At 35.1% G+C, this 20055-nt stretch overlaps 1 long non-coding RNA gene across 1 annotated transcript; it reads left to right on the top strand.

Annotated features, from left to right (window-relative positions):
• The first annotated feature begins 1300 nt into the window (after positions 1-1300).
• On the top strand, positions 1301-17171 carry LOC121396843. Its single transcript, XR_005963173.1, has 3 exons — positions 1301-1940; positions 3589-3704; positions 16993-17171. It is a non-coding gene; the product is annotated as an uncharacterized LOC121396843 (long non-coding RNA).
• Positions 17172-20055: the final 2884 nt, after the last annotated feature.

The raw sequence follows: 20055 nt of genomic DNA, 5'->3' as shown, positions 1-20055 counted from the left end.
CCATGTGTCACCATTGTGTCACCAGCCACAGTGAAATATTGTGACCAAACACAGTGGGGGGTATTTATCGTTTATATGCACATGACACGTTAATGTATTTCTTAAGAACAAGTGAGTTTTGTAATGGTTTTGACACAGGTCTGTAAGAGATTCAATTTACGTTTGCACTAAATCAGGATTAGAAAAGTTTCATGATGTATATTTTCACTAAAAAGTAAAAGCAAATGTCATAAACATTTGAATTTTTCCCCCCAACAAAGTTATATGTTTTTTTATAGTTTCTCAAAAACATGTTTAAAACATTTCCCCACCATAACATATTTTGCATGATGTGTGAATCAGTAATAACTGCTCATAGAGTATATCGGTTACAGAGAGCTTAACGGCACATGGAGTGTCCTGTAGCACAAAGTGCTCATTTCCGAAGCTGTAAAATTCCCGACCACATGGAACCCACCCTTCCATATCCTAGAAATGACTCACAGATGCAAATCTCATTCATACTAAGAGCAAATGATAGCTAATTGTAAAATACTGAAAATATTTTATTACCTGATGACAAAGGAAAGTATCAGAATTTTTACTGATGAATTTTTAGACATTTTCAACAAGTTCTCGTTGCTTGATGCGACCAGAAATGTGTTATAGAAAAGATGCACATTTTATAATTGTAATACATTTTTTCGTAATGCATTTTTTTAAAGGCACTTTAAATATATATACATATACTGTATATATATGTACGTATGTATACATCTATATATAGAGAGAGAGAGAGAAAGAGAGCAAATTTCTTGCTGTCTTTGTCATCATTTAAAAAAAAAAATCAAATGGACCACATTTAAATATGTTTCCAAAAGGCCGGAATTTGGAAAACTTACCGATACTGTGACGCAAATCTGAATGTAAGGAAAGCGGTGAATTTGGTTCCATACAAATTGACAAATTGATTAAAATAATGTTATTGAACTGAGGATACAGTACTGGTACAAAACAGCTGCAATAAATCAGAATTAAATGCCCCAGTAGTTAGTACATTAATATGTCATTTGCTCCAGCCTCTCTGCGTGTACACACACACTCATAGATTTATCAAATGCTAGGATAAGATTCCAAGTGAAAAGAAAAAAAAATGACCCAAATGTTATTTTGTTGGGCTGATTTATGAAGTACAGATTCTCCTTCGACTCTTTCATAAATCAACACGATACAATAACATTTGGATTTGAAGAGGGTTTTTTTCCCCCATTAGCTTGATAAATTTTGACCGCAGCATTTTATGTGCATGTTTGTGTTCTGGGTGTGTGCAAGTGGGTAATCCAAGAGTTACAATATATTACGTACATTTTCTTCTCTGGGATACATATGCACCAATGACTCCCACAGAATTCTGCAGTGGATTATTTAATTTAATTTTTTTTTTAATATTGCCAGAAAAAGCTGTTTTCAGAAACAGGGCCTTCTCCCTTCATCTGCATCATTACAACACATAGTATATACTTTCCACTTGCGGCAGAAAATACTGTTTCTTTATGGTAATAATAGGCACAATATGCATTTGTAATTTATACAGGGTGAAAAAACAATTCTGTCAGCTTTTGAGGTCAGCAGAAGGCTTTTTTTTTTGGAAACTATAGGCAAACAGATGAATTTCTACTTAAAGCTGTGCATAAAAGGAAATTACAGTATGGGGTGCAAGGGTTAAAGTTGTGGGCATGTGTCTGGATATAAACACACTCTGTACACTGTAGGTGAGGAACTTAGTTCCACAAAGGTGACTAATCCCAAGGAAGACTACATGCCGTATTACTTCCACACTTTTCTATTGCTGCGTTTTCACCTCTGTTTATTTTTTCTTTTCCTAAAAGGAAACCTCTATACTGCAGTGCAAAAACCACCCTCCGCACAGTCCAGATGCCTTAGGATTTGCTTCAGATCTGGTAAGAGGCATTGACATCATCTGCGCGCGTTAACTGTTTTCTAACTGAGAGTAAACTTGATGCCTGGGCAGGGAGCTTTCTTGCACACAGACTACCTTGTTAGCACCACATAGGAAAGATTAGACATGATCAAAGTTCACATATACAATATGCATAAAAGCATTTTGAAAATGATTCTTCAAAGCCCCAGAGCTCTACATGATGAGAATTTAAGGGGGAACAGAAGACTCATGCAAAAGGAGTTGCCAGCATGATCCACTTGCCCTTGAAAATGCAACTGCAATATACACTGTGCAGTGTATCGCTTCTTCCTCGGCATTGCGCTGCACACATTTATTTTTACTTTTGGGCCTGTAATGCTTTTTGTTTTGCTTTCGAAAGATATAGGTATGGGATCCGCTAGCTGCAAACCCATTATCCAGAAAGTTCCAAATTACAGGATGACCATCTCCCATAGACTCTATTTTAAACAAATAATTCACATTTTTAAAAACGATTTCCTTTTTCTCTGTACAGGTATAGGATCTCTATAGTAATAAGTCAAATCAACTGGACTTGCTGTATTTTTCTTTTTCTTTGAAGACGTTTCGCTAGTCATCTGACAGGCTTTCTCAATTCAGAAAGCCAGTCGGTTGACTAGCAAAACGTCTTCAAGGAAAAAGAAAAATACATCAAGTCCCGTTGATTTGACTTATTACTGTAGATATACCAAGGCCTGGATGATTGAGAACCTTCACAGACAGGTATGGGATCTGTTATCCAGAAAGCTCAGAATTACAGGAAGGCTGTCTCCATTAGACCCCATTCTATGCAGTAATTACATTTTTTAAAAATGATTTCTTTTATTGTTGTAGTAATAGAACATTACCTTCATGTTATTCCAAATAAGATATGATTATTCCTTACTGGAGGCCTGTTGGGTGTAATTTCTGTTTAAATAATTTTTTAGTTCACTTAAGGTATGAAGATCCAAATTAAGCAAAGATCCGGAAAACCACAGGTTCCGAGTATTCTGGATAATAGGTCCCATACCTGTTAAAATAAAATAGTACCTTGTACTTGATGCTAAGATTTAATGAATAGAGGCAAAGCAATCCTATTGGATTTATTTAACGTTTAAATGATTTTTAGAAGACTTACGTTATAGAGATCCAAATTACATACAGATCCCGTATCCAAAAAACCCCAGGTCTCAAGCATTCTGGATAATGGGTCAATACCTTTACCAGTTTACGTTTTCAATAGATTGGGTCTGATTTTCTGTTTGGATTGTAAATGTGGAATCAGCCTTCAAGTAACGATTGATAATATAACATATATTTTGACAAGAATTTGAGAGAAAAGAATTAAAGCAGATTGCAGTATGAATTTTGTTCCATTTTCTGGTTAGTGCAGAGGAATCCTTTAACTGTCTGTATGCAGATATATATTAAACTCGAATGGCTGATCTGATACAGATTATTTCTTGGATGGACTTGATGGTGCACATAGATTGGTGCAAATTCATAGCAGCCATAGAACAGTTTGCTAGATATTTCGTCTACTTTGAATGAATTCTCCAGGAATGTCATCTGCATGCTAATCAAATAGAATTCATATTAGAGAACTTTTTTTTCTTTCCTGATGTGATTTTTCTTTCCCTGTGCAGCTGTGGGTTTCTAATTTTGATGTAAAACATCACAGTGGCCTTATGTGGAAGTTAGAAGAATTTGGTTGCTTTTCAACTTGCCAAAAATGATTTGCTGCTTTGATAGATTTAATCAGGTAAGTGGACCTTCACAATACAAATATATCAGCAGATTCCAAACAAAATTGCATGTTCGCTCTCCTGGGCCACCATTTTAGCATAACCTAAACATGAAAAATACTGGTGAACTGGATTGTCTAGAGGTGAGTTTTTTTTAAATAGGAATAAAGGGCACATTTTTCCCAGCAACATTATGTTTTTTTTTTCTATCATGTATCTGGCAATATTGGGACCATTAGTTCAACTTTACTCTGCATAAAATACAGGCAGACATAGTTATAAATGACTTCTTGTTGTAGCATCCCCATGGAATAGTATGGCGTGAACCTAAATTCAAGATTTACAGAGTTAACATACAATGTGCAATGCGGCGTATTATGAATTGCTTTTACAGACCTATGTTTGTAATAACCAGAAGCACTATCACCGCCTCTGCATTTATTTACAAGAGGTGTGCAGTGTTACTGCTTGCAAAATAAACATTACTTTGACACTCCTTTTGGCATTTAAAGCTGGCAGGATTTTGCTAACTTTTTGTAAATTATTTATCATTCTTTCTGGACTGCTACATATGTAACAATCCTACTCTCCTCCAAAGCTAGTCAGTCTTTCTGTAATCATTTTTTTCAACAAAATTTGAAAATAAAGGATGTATGGAAAGCAAAATTCTAATAAAACCAGTAATATTTATGAAAAGACAAATTTCTGTATCTGTTGAGCTTTATTTCAGCTACGGCAAATAATTAAACCATGAGTGACAAGAGTGATGTACAACCCACAAATTAAAATATACAGTGGAGGAACAATCAACTGGCCCATTCTGCTAAAATCTAGCTTCTACATTCTATTCAGTATGAACATAATAGTATTGATAAAATAGATCCCAACATTTTTCAAACTTCCTTAATAGATATAAATAAAAATCACGGTTTTAATTCCCTTCTCCATGCTGAGATGTTAATGGCTTGAGTTAAATAATTCAATAAATATAAATATATATATATATATATATATATATATATATATATATATATATATATATAGTCCAGAAGTTCTTAACGCACACCGTAATGCATGATTCTGAGTTGATACCTGGGTGCTATCTTCAAGGGCAAAATTATCCAAATGTCGAAAGAGAAAAGATGCACACCAGGGTTTGTGTACAAAAGATTAAAAATCCATATTTATTAAATTACATTAAAAAATTCGGCCAAGGTTTCGGTCTGCTCCTAAGACCTTTATCAAGACCCCTTTATCAAGGGTCTTGATAAAGGTCTTAGGAGCAGACCGAAACGTTGGCCGAATTTTTTAATGTAATTTAATAAATATGGATTTTTAATCTTTTGTACACAAACCCTGGTGTGCATCTTTTCTCTTTCGACATTTATATATATATATATACACATACACTTTAATGTTAAGTTGTTTTAAATTGGGGTGGCTGTTCATTATAAATCTTCCTGCCAAAATATCTTCAGATTTATCCAAATAATTGATAGGCACAAATTAAACAGAAATTTCGACAGTAACCTGCATTTAGAAAGACATATTGCTAAGAAGGATAACTTGAACACAGACCTGAATACAGAAAATGTATTACATCTAGAAAATGTAGTATTTCCATGAGATAGCACTTATGTTAATTTTTTTTCATGATATTTTCAGTTAAATACTTTCATTATTACTTTATAACAGAGACAGTGGATTCACTGGAGGGCATTAGAGTACGGAGGCCGAGTGCCAGTTCTGACTGATGTGTAATTTCAATATAGATGTCCAAAACAGATCATCAAGGTTTAGGCAATGGGGAAACATAAACAGATTTTGCTGTGGGGCTAAGTTACTTCAGGCTGCACCAGTGACTGAACCCCTTCTCCTGAGCCTCAGTAACCTGAAGTAGTAAATGTTCCCATACAACCTACATTCTGTCTAAAGCTGCTGCCAAACAAGCACACCCCAGTATTAAAATGGATAGTGCTTCTTATGAATATGTTTGCCAGACACTGATTTATAACAAGTCACATAAAACACCAGTGCCAAATCTCCTGTGTTTGTGTCATTTGTGATATTCTACATAGAAAAAACACTAATACTCTCAAAAATATATATACAGTGGAACCTCAATTTTACATCCCCTGATTTTAAGTTTTCCCTCATTTTACATTGTTGTTTTGTGGTCCCAGTTAAATATTATGCATAATACATTTCCCGGATTTTACATTTTCCTGGATTTTACACCATTTTTTTCCGGCCCCCTGAAAAACGTAAAGTGGCGGTTCTACTGTACTGAAGCAAATTGAGGCCCCAGTCAAATTATCTTGCACAAACTACTAGTCAATGTCATGTGAATATAAAATGTATATATCCCCCACATAGTGCTCGCATAGATGTAAGAGGTGATTATAGAATCAATTGTCACAATTTGATTTAAACGTCTGCATCTCTGTGAAATTAACCCCACCCCCAAAGCCATAAAAAAATTTGATCTGGAGATCCGATATCTTCCCATACTCATGTTAAAAAAATGTTTACTAAAAGGAGATATAAAGTAAAATGTCACACAATGTTGCTAAAATATTATTAACTCTTAGCTAATCATCATATCTATAAAACAGAAATACATTTATCGGTCAGTAAAAAGAGAGTTTGCATAAAAGCAACACAAGCAAGTTGCTGATAAATTTTAATAAATATGCAGCTTTGCAACTGAAATGTAATTTATCAGCTGACTGTCCACAATTCCAAAATAATGTAAACATTTCTTAAATGATGGGGATAATCTGGTGGGTTATAAAACTTTATGAAACAAGCATGAAACACTTCCGGTGTGTTAGCAGCATATCATTGTTATTTTTGGTGAAATAATACCTGATAATTTTGGACAGTGATTTAAACAGTTTGAGCCAAAAGACTTTAAGAAAATGGGTCAAATTAATTGTTGCTTATCAATGATAATTACCACTTGGTATTACCAGAGCTTTAAAATGTAACAATTGAATATTTATATATTAATAGTAATCATTTTCCAAGCCCTTTCAATATGTATGCAGTTTGCATCTGGGAGCAAGGATTCAAATAAGTGCTCAAAGCTCAAAGCTCAAAGCAGTCAAGTACATCCCGCACAAGGATCAGATATGATAAATATGTCAATTCATTAAAAAAAACATTTCGGCAGGCAGGAAAATGGTAGTCTTAATCGGGAAAGTTTAGCTATATTGTATAGTAGGTCAAACTGTTAGTAATCCTTCAGGATTCTCCAGATCTGCAAAGATCTGAGCCCTAGTTGCTAAACATATATTTTCAGAACTATTCTCCTTTTTTGTTATGGAATCTGCAGATAGAATTGCATATAAAGACAAATCACCAGTTGAAAAATATTATTCATCTATTTGGGTATCCCATACTGTTACATGGCACAGTGACATTTAAGAAGTAACAAAGTTACTTTGTAATAGAAAACTGACATTTTCCTGTGCAAATGCAAAAAAACAGTCAGTATCATAGTGATATATGGATCTTAGCTTATTGGGATATAATCTTAAGAAATGTAACGCTGGAAAAGGACATTGGAGGTTTTAATAAAAGGTAGTGTATTCAAAACACTATAGAAATAATCACATTGACTGAAAATTGTTGTATATTATTTTTAAATAAATATTTTCTCGTAAAGAATATCATGAAGAAAAAATGTCTTTATTCTATAACTAAGATCGCAAAAAAATATTGTTGCTATATGTAGTTTGTTTGTTATCTTTATACTGTTGATAAACCTGCCCCCTTCTTTTTTAATCAGTATGATTGACTGGGACAATAATTCATAACATATTTAATGTTGGGAATTTTTATTTTATCCTGCATCGAAAACAAATTTGCCCTTGAGCTAAAAGCGTATCTCCACCCTTATGATACAATTTTGTATACTGGGAATGTAATTCTAAGCAACTTCGCAATATAATATTAATGAAATAGTTTTAATGATCTGAAAGCTATTTGTAAACAAAAAAAACATTTTTCAAAAAAGCAAACTGATGTTTATATATTTAATTTTGAAGTCTGGCATAGGGCTAGACATATTGTCAGTTTTATAGGAGTCCTGAGTCATGTGACTTGTGCTCTTTACTGCTGTACTGCAAAATTTGAGTGATATCACCCGCTCCCTCCACCCCAGCAGCCTAACAACAGAACAGTGGGATGGTAGTCAGTTAGCAGCTCCCTAACACAATATAGCAGCTCCATGGTAGATTTAAGAACAGCACTAAATATTAAAAATGCAGGTCCCACTACGTTACATTGAGTAGAAGAAACAACAGCCTGTCAGAAAGCAGTTGCATAGTGCAGCACTGGCTCTTTCTGAAACACATGACCAGGGAATATTAAAACTAAAAAATATACTTATTGGTTCAGGAATTACACTTTATATGGCAGAGGGAATTATTTGTAGTGTAAACAGTGTAATTTAGAAATAAAAATGGCGCCATAAGCCATATGTATGTAAGGCTGTCAGAGCAGATCATAGGTGGGACTTTGCCATGACCTTCCTTGAATGTGATTTATGATGTATAGAGCATAAACATGCAATAAGTTCTGACTTTTCTGGTGTCCCTGACCATAGTAAATAAACCCTTTCCACAAGAAAGGTCATGTAAGGGCTACCTACTCTGTAATTATATGATTACTTAGCAACCTACCTTTATCTAGCAATAGGTTGTAAAGAAGTTTAATTGATTCTAACATTTTTAAACATACAATAGACGTTTTGAGAGCTTACTATAATGAGGGTACAAATACCGACACAACAGGCAAATAGATAGATACATAATGATTTATCAAATATTAAACTGGACAATTCAGAATGATTCCCAGTGGTTCCATCTATTTATAGATTACTTAAATGTCCTGCCATTCAGGAAAGTATGAACAAAACTTACATTTATTAGCAAATCTGATAAAATTGTCAGTTCACATTTTTCAATGTGTGTAGCCGATCTTGGCTCATTATTTCCAAAAAACAATGTAGTTCACAATGCTTGCTTTATTTAGTGGACAATATTTGGGGTCAATTTATCAATGTTCCAATTAAAGTTTTTAACGCAATTTTTTCTACAAAAACTCATACATTTTATTTACAGTGTCAGAAGCTCAATTGTTCTAAGTGCAAAAACCATAAGCTGGCAAGTTCATGTAGATGTCAATGGGCATTGTTGTAGGCAAAATGTAAGTGAATTTTTTCAATTCAAGTTTTTCAAAATTTTTTTTAAAGTTGGTAGACAATTTTCTCACATTTTTAATCAATTGATTTTTCAAGTTTTGAATTTTTTTAACAAATAAGCACACAATCGAGTTTTGTGATTTTTGAAGACTTTTTCTAATTAAAAAAAAGAAAGTTCACAAATTCACATTTGGATAAATATGCCTCCCCACAACTTTTTATTTTTGTAGCTATGGCACAGAGTATTTATTAAAAAAAAGCATTTCTGGAGCAAATTTTTCTTCCTGCTATCAGTTATTGTAATTGTTTCTCAGTGTTTTGGTTCCATTCCTGCTATGTCATTTCTATAAGTAGTATTATGCTCGTTTTCCTGAAAAGCAGCATGTTCTCATAACTATATGGAATAATAATATACATTAAACTTGCATCAACTGAGTTGTTTAAAGTTTGCATTTGGCAATAAGAATTACTTTGTGCTAATGCCAAATACTGATAGTAAAAACATTTAAAAACTATACAGTGTTTTTGAAGCTTAGGTTCTCAATATGTGGGAAAACAGAACCATAACTTTGTAATGAATTGTCTGAAAATACTTGGTTAAGTTGCATAATGTCTCTTTTTAAGCTTTTTTTTAGGGAGGTCCTAAATGTTCACTATATTTTGATGCATAAATACCAGAAGCTACAGCTACAGAACAGTATAGCATTACATAATGAATCCTCAAGTATATTTTGCATAGAAAGTCAACAGATATTCTGTTTATATCGCAATTTGTTGCCAGCATTTATTTCCAAATAGATTTCTGGAATATTTGCCAGATATAATAAGGAGATGTAATAACAGTAGATCTTAAAATGAATTGGTCTTGACCAAAAAAAGGTTTTTAGGCAGACACTATTTTTTAATAGTCAGGGAAAAATGTAGCTAATTATATTATTGAGACATTATCCGCTTCCAAAAAATAAATTCACAAAATAGTTGACTGATTTAATTATACAACATTCAGCCCTTTCATTTTGTATATCCAAACAAGATGTGGATTCATGTAGTTATGTCTTCTATCTCAGTTTGACTGTCTACCTAGCTGTTGGGTTTATGATTAGTTTTACTGAAAAAATTAGTGTTTTTAAATGTAAAATTAATATTTAGTACCATTGTGATTGTTATGTTGGAGCTATATTACAAGAGATCACTCAAACACATAATAGTGCTTTCAAATTTCATTTGGGTACATTGTTTGATGGTGGCAACTTCTTCTAATAACCATTGTTGATACAGTAGCTCATAATCAGCTGATTAGTTTTACAGTATTCTCATCAAGGCTGGAACTAGGGGTAGGCGGAAGAGGCATGTACCTGGGGTACAGTGTGTGTGTGTGTGTGGGGGGGTAGGCACTAATCTCTTCTTTTTGCCTACCCCTAGTTCTGGACTTTCTTTAGTTCTAAAGAAAGTTGGCTGAGGGAGCAAGTAATTGAACCTACTCCAAGTTGATGGCAGGCGGAGGGTTCCAAGTGGTCACCCCCTATCCCATCACTGTGGTGCACCTTGTGCACAATGGGGGGGTTGCCTTGGATGTGTGTTTGCTTGGCCCAGTGATTAATTAAAATTCTAGCTACTGTTTATTATTTAAAATAATAATGTATTGTGTTCTTTAAATTATCTGAATGTGTGATTTTATGAGAGTAAATAAGATTTAAAATAATTATCTTTAAACAAATAGTACATTATGTTGCTTGGGCTACTAAATGTATGGATCAGCTCTTCTTTATATCAGTGAAGCAGATGATAAATTTAAAAGCTTATTTAAAGGGGTCCTACACCCAAAGTGTTTTTCAGCACAAAGAAAAAGTCTTAATGAAAATTCTTAGCAACTTTCCAATGTAATGATTACATTATTGTATTGGTGTTATAGTTATTTGTAAATTTCTGTTGAAATCAATATTTGTTTATCCCTTTCTATTCTCCAGGTCTATTATTCAGCTGGCTTCTGCTTGGTTCAGGAGTAAGAGCCAAGAATGCAAGGAATATAAACAACCAGACGAATGCTGTTTTCAATATAATTGACATATGAGATTTTGTAATTAATGAATATTGGAAAGTTGTTAAGAATGGCATTTTCTTTCATTATGCAACAAGTATTTTTTGGGTGGAGGAACTCTTCAGAATACATTTTTTGTATCTGAAGTTGCAATGGTTTGAGATATTTTGATACTTTCCTAAAATAATAACTCTTATGTGAGTAACTCTATACTGGATCATAGGTTATTTGCAGATATTACTGGGCCCCACAGCAAATTATTTTTCAGGCCCCAAAAATGACTAGAGGTTGACTTGTTTTACCAAAATTATTGGAATTGTATATAAATTAGGGCATCACAGGACCCCTATGCCTCCTGGACCCACCTGTAGCTGCAGGGTCTTCTTCCTCTGTATTTACACTCCTGGCTTCAGGCAAAGTAGATTAGACAGCTGTACTTAAGACAGTGGTGAAACTAGGGGACCATGGGCCCTGATGCAAAAACTGCACCCAGCCGTACATCTGCTACCCCTTGTCGGAACCCGCATTGTGCATGGGCTCTTACCATTGGTTCTTCTTGTAGCACACTCAATTACTCCAACCGGCCCTACTGATTGGGTGGGTCTGGGTGCAGTGGCAGCCGCTGCTCTCCCAATAGTTATGCCACTGACTTAAGCTATGATTTATCACTTTTATTAGAAGCATATATATTCTATAGGATTTCCTTGTCATTTAAAAGGATTACATATATGTATACGGAACATAAAAGTATAAAGAACATTTATATTATGGATTATGTTTATGCACTAAAAGAATACCATGGAAACCATAAATTATAGTTTGGCAACTAAATGAAACAAATGATTTGTAAGATATTTGACTTGTTTGTAAAACAACATCAAAAGCATTTTGTGATTTTCCTCATTGAAGAAATATAACATTACAGGTCTATCACCGACAACCTTGAATAGAGATTCGTGTATCAAAACTAAAGTGGACACTGACAAACATACAATATTAACTTGATAAGTTAAGCCATTCAAAAGAAAGTCGGACTGTTACACAAGCTTTTACACATATTTTTTCTCCTGTCATTTTATCTGGAATTGCAACTTTAGATTATTCAAGCATCTAAAACATTCTGACATCAGAAAAACAAAGAAACGCTGATAGATTGTTGCCATATATCCAGGGGTTGGTTTGAGATTTGTAAAGTTCTCAATATGGAAATATTTTATAGCATGTGATATCTAAGAAATGTTGTTGCTCCACATAAACAAAATGGTGTGTATATGTAATAAAATCCACCTTGACTACATCTTATGCACATAACATAACACAATACGAGCCCTCTGCCTGGTAAATAGCTTTCTTTTTTTTTTGCTCAAATTATATTTCCCTTTTTTACGTGACTTTGTGAATAATCAATATGGAACAATCTATTTTGATCAATCCAAAATGATGTTATATAGTTACATAGTTAAATCAGGTTGAAAAAAGACATCAAGTTCAACCCCTCCAAATGAAAACCCAGCATCCATACACACACCCCTCCCTACTTTCACATAAACTTTATAAACCCATATCTATACTAACTATAGAGTTTAGTATCACAATAGCCTTTGATATTATGTCTGTCCAAAAAATCATCCAAGCCATTCTTAAAGGCATTCACTGAATCAGCCATCACAACATCACCCGGCAGTGCATTCCACAACCTCACTGTCCTGACTGTGAAGAACCACCTACGTTGCTTCAAATGAAAGTTCTTTTCTTCTAGTCTAAAGGGGTGGCCTCTGGTACGGTGATCCTCTTTATGGGTAAAAAGGTATCCTGTTATTTGTCTATAATTTCCTCTAATGTACTTGTAAAGTGTAATCATGTCCCCTCGCAAGCGCCTATTTTTCCAGAGAAAACAACCCCAACCTTGACAGTCTAACCTCATAATTTAAGTCTTCCATCCCTCTAACCAGTTTAATTGCACGTCTCTGCACTCTCTCCAGCTCATTTATACTGCACTGCATACTCCAGATGAGGCCTTACCAGGGACCTATAAAGAGGCATAATTATGTTTTCATCTCTTGAGTTAATGCCTTTTTTTATGCAAGACAGAACTTTATTTGCATTAGTAGCCACAGAATGACGCTGCCCAGAATTAGACAACTTGTTATCTACAAAAACCCCTTGATCCTTCTCATTTAACAAAACTCCCAACACACTGCCATTTAGTGTATAACTTGCATTTATATTATTTTTGCTGAAGTGCATAACCTTGCATTTATCAACATTGAACCTCATTTTCCAGTTTGCTGCTCAGTTTCCAAATTTCTCAATTTAGACAAATCACTCTGCAAAGTGGCAGCATCTTGCATGGAACCTATAGTTCTGCACAATTTAGTATCATCTGCAAAAATAGAAACAATACTTTCAATGCCCACCTCCAGGTCATTAATAAGTTGAAAAGCAAGGGACCTAGTACAGAGCCCTGCGGTACTCCACTAACAACACTGGTCCAATTAGAAAATGTTCCACTTACCACCTCTCTTTGTAGTCTATCTTTTAGCCAGTTCAATGCAATGAATCACAGTATGAGTCTTTCATACTTGTGAAGAAAGATTATCTGGAAAGAGAAGCAGTAGGGGCAGACCAATCAAAGAGTCTACTTATGATAAAGCATTACAACCATTTTTAGGCACTTAGGGGCAAATTCACTAAGCGCCGAAGCGCCGAACGCTAGCGTTAATTCGCTAGCGTTTGGCATTTTCGTTACTGCGCAAATTCAATAACGAACGCTGGCGTAGTTTCGCTAGTGTTACTTTGCACCCTTACGCCAGGTGAATTTTCGCTAGCGATGTAACTACGCAAATTCACTAACATGCGCAGTGTACTGAACGCTACCTTTTACGCTAGACTTCCTTCGCCACCTCAGACCTGGCGAAGCGCAAAAGTCCCGCAAAAGTCCCAAAAAACGCTGGCGTGTTTTCTACATTATGGGTGATAGGCTGAAAAAGATCGAAAATTGTTTTGGGGCTCCCCTCCTTCCCCCCTACATTTCCTGACTCATGGCAACTTACCTAGACAGTGGGCACGTGTAGGGCAAAATAAAATTTTTATTTGATGATTTGAAGGTTTTCTAGGCATTTGTAGTGCTGATACGTATTCCTCCATTGAAATTTGAATTTGGCGCCGTATGCAAATTAGCCTTCGCTAGCGTAACTTCGCTTTACATAGCGAATCAACGCTAGCGCAACTTCGCAACCTTACGCTACCCCTGTGCACAACTTCGGATTTTAGTGAATTTGCGGAGCGCTGGCGAAACTACGCCTGGCTAAGTGCGGCGAAGTGCGGCGAAGTTGCGCCTGGCGCAACTTCAAATCTTAGTGAATTTGCCCCTTAAAGAGATACTGACACCAGAAAATAACCTTTTTTTATATCCATCTTTGAATACTATTTATAATTTTGCCATAAAAGTATTTTCCTGATGCTTTTACATTACCTTTCTTACTGCCCTGTTCGTCTATGAGGGGGCTGCCATATTTGTGCAACAGCGGACTTTATCAGAAATTATTAAATCGAGTCCGAATCTGAAAATCCGGCATCTCAGACTTGTCCCAATGATTTTTTGATGTGCACTGAAGTTTTTGGAGTTTTCAGGTGAAAATTACGAAAAAATCGTGAAAATCGTATGAAAAAGTCGAAAAATTCGTGAAAATCAGATTTTTTCCTGCAAAGCAAATTTTCAGGAAAATGTAATAATAAATAAGCGTAAAAAACCTGAGCGGATTTGATTGGAGTTTGCAACAGAAATATTGAGATAAATTCGGACTTTGATAAATAACCCCCTACAGGTCAGATTCAATTTGATGAGAAAAGCTCATATCTTAATTCAGATACAGATTTTCCCATATAGCCAGATGCAATTAAGAGAGAAAAACTTATCTCAGAGGTTATGAAAACTCTATTGAAGACAATAAGAATAAAACAGGAACTGAATTAGCAGACCATTTATTTCTCCTCAAATATAATCTGTCCTATACTTTTTCATATGATAAACCATAACATAATGTTTTTCATGCAGATGAGTCTGACTCTAAATCTTGTTTTATTTTGATCAAAATTTTGAGTGACATTCATGTCACTAAGGTTAATAGATGATTTTCTGAACATACATTTTATTTTTAAGTAAAAAGAAAAAGTGCCCCCCCAAAAATGTAGTAAATGAAAAGCATTCACCAACAAACTCATCTAAAAAACTAGACAGCTCAATTTCTATTGTAGATCCAAATAAAAATGTGCACGTATTTAATTTTTGTTTTGAGAATGCGAAAGGATATAAGCAGACATGATTGCTAGGTATAAATGGTGGCTCTTCTAGCTTAGTAAAACCACTATTACACTAATACAAATGGTAATTTCACCCCCAAAATCACTTTTATGGGGCTTAATTAAAAAGTGGAATGTCTGTTTGACAAACTATAAATTAAAGGAACAGTAACATCAAAAAATTAAAGTGTTTAAAGTAATAAAAATATAATACAGTGTTGCCCTGCACTGGCAAAACTGTTTTCGCTTTAAAAACACTACTATTGTTTATATAAACAAGCTGCTGTGTAGCAATGGGGGCAGCCATTCATAGGAGAAAAGGCTCAAGCTACACAGCAGATAAGCTCTCTAGAACATAATGGTGTTATCTGTTATCCACTATTTAGCCTGTGCCATACAGCCTTTTTTCAATTTCCGCCATTGCTACACAGCAGCTTATTTATATAAATTATAGTAGTGTTTCTGAAGCAAACCGATCCGTTTTACCAGTGCAGGGCAGCACCTACATGATATTTTCATTACTTTAAAATGTTCACTTTTTGTTGTTACTATTTCTTTTAATAGTTGAGGATAAATTACAAATTAATTGTTGACTCATATTACCCACCTGAATTTATGCTTCTACATCAAATTAAGTTTTATATTTTATATTATACAACACAAAGCCTTCTGAAAACAGAAGGTATTTAATTGTCTTGTGCCATAACATAGAACTGCCTTAATACCAAAAATGGGAGTTAAAGGGTTGATTTGCATGTCTCCTCCCATAATGCCTTATGTGAGAGTTAAACTCTCATATTTTGTATTAAGGCAGTGCTATGTATATGGTACGAGACATGTAAATACCTTCTGTTTTAAGAAGGCCTTATGCTGCATGTTTTGCACGTGAAGGGCTTTTTGGCTCCTTTTAGCCTGTCTCATCCTAACCAGGCTAGGTTCTTTGCATATTTTATATCTTTAATTCTGTATTTTTTTATGCATCTAAGAATCATGACAGAGTATAATTGATGTAAAATATCTTTATTAAAAATAAGATTCAGGTTGTCTCTTTGTTGCCTTGGACATAACAAGGACTATCCTTGAGAGATGGAGTCCTCTGGAACATGTCTATATAGTGTAATATTTCAGGTTATAACCTAACTAAAAAATTGGTATGTACATAATTTCAAATGAATTCGCTTACAAAATGAATCACATTAACTCAGGTATGTTCTTTGAAGAGAAATGGAAACCCGAAATAATAGGTGTATTCATCGTTCTGATTTCTGAATAATATCAATGGTGAATTCAAACAAAATATAGCCTGATATTTTGGTAACCTTTATCTTGTGATTATAATGTAATTTCTTTTGCTAATTATTACAGCTCCCTGTTCCCTCCCTGTATTTTCTTAACACTCAGTTTTACTCGACAGTACAATTTAAAAGTAATTGAATAGGCAATTTTACTGTGATTAAACTTGGCAGCACCAGGTCATAAAAACATTCACATAGGAAGGTAAAAGGGGAATGCTTTAAGCAGCCCTAACAACACAATTGAGGAATCATTTTTCACCTCTTAGGGCAGATAAGCAAAATGTTACATTCCAACCACTGCATCATATGTTTTTTAATATTTTATCCTAAGCTATTTCTTTATGGTTTGTATGGGCATAGACCATAGTCACATAATTATTCTATAATTCATACATCTTGGATTCTGCTTTCTAGTTTCAAATGAGTAATTGTCTAATCCTTCTAATTCCATTATTTTCTAGATTTCGGACTGTGTGAGCAGAAGAAGAACCTTCTGAAATAGAAAAATATATGTATAAGTACAAATCTGAATACTGAGTTCCATTAAACCTGGGTTCCAAGAACCAAAAGGCATAATACAAACAATAAAGGTGGTCTCCAGTCATGTATCCCTGTTAATTAAAATGTCTCATGATTTCAATTAATAAAATGCTTCAATGGTTTCACCAACATTTCAGCTCCTGCTTGGGCCTTGAATCACCTAGTCTAGGGAGTCAAAATTCAAGCTATTTTAATCACGTTTTTGAGAAAAACCTCATGAGCTGTCAGATTCAATGAAAATGAAGGGTACAATTAAATTTTAGTGTGATGTTTATATTTTTTACATAATTTTACAAAAATTTAGGGTCGGGAATTCTGATATTTTCACAGTAGGGCTTATATTATTCATAATATAATATTTTCCATTATTGTGTTTATGTAAACCAATGACTCAAAAGATTAGATATTTCTCAGCAATTCTTTTAAGTCATCATATGCAATTACAGACAACTTCCCAAATAAAACTGCATCAAATGTTACCTGCTAGTTCTTTCTGTTTGCAACCCTTACTTTACAAGCATGTTGGTTAACCTACTTCAGACATCATTACAACTTGCTATTTTTTGATATATGAAATGGCTTTGCAGAGTGTTTTTCTACATACTGTAGATGATTTATGTCCCCTAATTAACAGCATTTTCTACAAAGCTCATTATTTCACCTATTTCATAGCTTTTCACTTTCAAAGTTCATTGGACGCAATCCAAGTTTTTCCTGATTGATTTCAGAGATCTCATTTTATTCTTTATGTGATCTTGACAGAGTAGAATTGGTTTGACAGCTTAGCACATCTGGGGCAGAAAAATACATCAGGAATTCCCTGCAGCTGGCATGTATGGAAGCCACTAGCTGGCTGTGTCAGTGGTGAAATAAAAACAAGAAGTTGGCACGGCACAAGATACTGCGGCACTCTGTGTCCATGGGGTTATTTTGTAAAAGAACAGAGAGAGAGAATGAAAAGATGATAGTGGTGACAAAACAGTAGGTGTCTCATAGAGCATAAATAACACATAGATGATAGCAAGTACCAACTGAGAGTACCCCTCACTCCTGACACTTTATTCCTGATTATCCTGATTTTGATGTACGTTGTTTCCTTTTCCTAACAGTTGCTAGTTTATCATTGTTCACCCACATCTGGAGCAGGTTGAATGCATTACGAGGACATATCACCCTACTAGCAGTTACCTTACCCTCACCAGAATAAGCTGACCATCAGTCCCCATCCCACAGGGACAGGCCTTGTTTCAGGACTTCGGTCCCCATAGAGAATTGCCCCGTGAAGCGTCCCCGTCTGGCAGAATAATGAAAAAAAATCTCTGTGGCCCATGCAGAAATATTATCAGAGCCTGCACTTGATTTTATTTTACAGATACGGGGCACAGAAGAGCAAACTGGAGCATGTATTCTGCAGAAGAGCCAGAAGTGAAGCAGGAAGTAGAGGAGCTGCAGCAGGAGGACAGATTTAGTGTGTGGGAGAATGGTTTGAATTTCCCACCCCATTCCGACTCTTTTTGGTGAGGTGAGGGAAAGAACTTTGCGTGAGAAATCCTGATGGCTCACAGCTTAGCAGATCCCCCACTCCCCCCCCCCCACAAACTATCAGTACAGACAGAGAGAGAATGCTGGTAAGAATAATTACTCCAGCTTTATTATCCTTACTTGGGTGTATTAATTTATTCCCACTTCCCTTCTCTTGTAGCGGCAATTTGGCTCTGTTTCTCCCATACTAATGCTGTTAATTAGCCATTCTGAATTTTAACCTCTGGAGGTATTATACACTGAATTGCTACTGTGTCATCCTGCTGTAAATTCAGTGGTTATTTGTACATGTAATTGCCACTGTGCCATCCTGCTATTAGTCCTGGGGGTATTATACATTGAATTGCCACTGTGGCATCCTGCTGTGAGTTCTGGGGGTATTTGTACATGGAATTGCCACTGTGCCATCCTGCTATGAGTTCTGGGGGTATTATACATGGAATTGCCACTGTGCCATCCTGCTATGAGTTTTAGGGCTATTTTACATACAATTGCCATTGTGCCATCCTGCTATGAGTACAGGGGGAATTTGTACAAGGAATTTCCACTGTATCATCCTGCTTTGAGTTCTGGGGTATCATACATGAAATTGCCACTGAGTTTATTTGTTTATTTTTGGAAGATGTATCCGCAAAATTGGAAGTGGTGTATTGGGGGGTATGTCCCAGAATGGGCGTGGTAAAAAATTCCTTGAATTTCACTCTTAAAATCTGGTCACCTTACACCAGAATGCACAAGTTAAAAAAAATCAGAGGGATAGGTATAAAGAGAATATGGATAGTTATAATAGAGTCAGAAACAGATACATTGCTGAGAACTCAAAAATGCAGGGTCGCAGCTATTCATTTTTTGGGCACATCGATGTGTACAATATCAAGTACAAGTATAAGCATGCATAAAACCACTACACAAGACATATTTATTTTGTGCCTAGTTCCAGTGTGCACCTATTACTTTGACATAAGGCAGCCCTGTACTTTACACTATCTATTAGCCATGTGATAAGTAAAGAACTCACTTTGTGCACTGCATCCAGTTTTCCAGTTGTACCACATATGGGTCCTTGAAGGGTGCCAAAATAGTTTAAAGTGGCTAAATAACCCAAAAGAATGAGAACTAAAGCCTTTAGAAAAATAGACCACTTGGCATTGGTCTAAACAATGTTCATTATAGGGATTACATACCATAAAATACTCCTTGATGTGTTTTATAGTATTTAAAGCAGGTCTAGTTAGTACAAAGACCTGAATATTGGGACCAGCCGATTTAAGAAATCTCCCAACCTTATGATAAAAAAATATATCAGGTTTATAAAATATATCATATTTTATTTTTAGAGGAGAGTGCCATTGAATGGATTCAGTACATTGCCCAGAAAGGATATACCCAGGGCTGGATTTACTCCTTGGGCACCTCAAGGCCACCAGGTCCTAGCACCCACC

This window comes from Xenopus laevis, chromosome 8L (genome assembly GCF_017654675.1).
Source record: "Xenopus laevis strain J_2021 chromosome 8L, Xenopus_laevis_v10.1, whole genome shotgun sequence".
NCBI lineage: Eukaryota > Metazoa > Chordata > Amphibia > Anura > Pipidae > Xenopus > Xenopus laevis.
The sequence above is the reverse complement of the archived record's forward strand: the minus strand, read 5'-3'. Positions and strand labels throughout refer to the sequence as shown.